General features: G+C 50.2%; 1 pseudogene; it reads right to left on the bottom strand.

Moving 5' to 3' along the window:
• Nucleotides 1-234: 234 nt before the first annotated feature.
• LOC124724160 lies at nt 235-352 on the bottom strand (annotated as a pseudogene).
• Between the last annotated feature and the right edge of the window lie 302 nt (nt 353-654).

The following is a 654-nucleotide window of genomic DNA, read 5'->3' as shown; positions in this document are numbered from 1 at the left end:
CATGCTATTCTGTATTTCCTGTAATGGCCGTGATATGCGCTCCGTCTTCAGGCCATAAGTGACCATCGGGACCATCCGACCGCCGTGTCATCCTCGGCTAAGGATGCGGAGGAGGGCGTGCGGTCAGCACACCGCTCTCCCGGTCGTTATGTTGGCTTTCTGTGACTGGAGCCGCTACTATTCGGTGGAGTAGCTCCACAATTAGCATCACGAGGCTGAGTGCACCCCGAAAAATGGGAACAGCACATGGCGCCCCGGATGGTCACCCATCCAAGTGCCGGCCACGACCGACAGCGCTTAACTTCGGCGATCCGACGGGACCCGGTGTATCCACTGCGGCAAGGCTGTTGCCAAATGGCCGTGATATGGAGTCACTATAATTTGTTTACTGTATTGTAAATGTTTAGTGAGAGCTCGCCTCAGGATTTTGGATTGTCTCTTTTCATCTGGTTAATGAAGATGTTGATTAAGAGTTACTGCACACCTCTCAACCTGGCAACACTTCTCCTAACTCCACCTTAGGTAATACGGTGCTCGAGGAAAGATGTGTGTGTGGAGTAAAAATTGTATTGCTAGACCAAGGCTTGACTACATTCTAGTGCATGGATGTTGCAATAGCAAAACAACAGGTATAAATATTTGCGCAGATTGGGT

Source organism: Schistocerca piceifrons, chromosome 1 (genome assembly GCF_021461385.2).
Source record: "Schistocerca piceifrons isolate TAMUIC-IGC-003096 chromosome 1, iqSchPice1.1, whole genome shotgun sequence".
NCBI classification, from domain to species: domain Eukaryota; kingdom Metazoa; phylum Arthropoda; class Insecta; order Orthoptera; family Acrididae; genus Schistocerca; species Schistocerca piceifrons.
The sequence above is the reverse complement of the archived record's forward strand: the minus strand, read 5'-3'. Positions and strand labels throughout refer to the sequence as shown.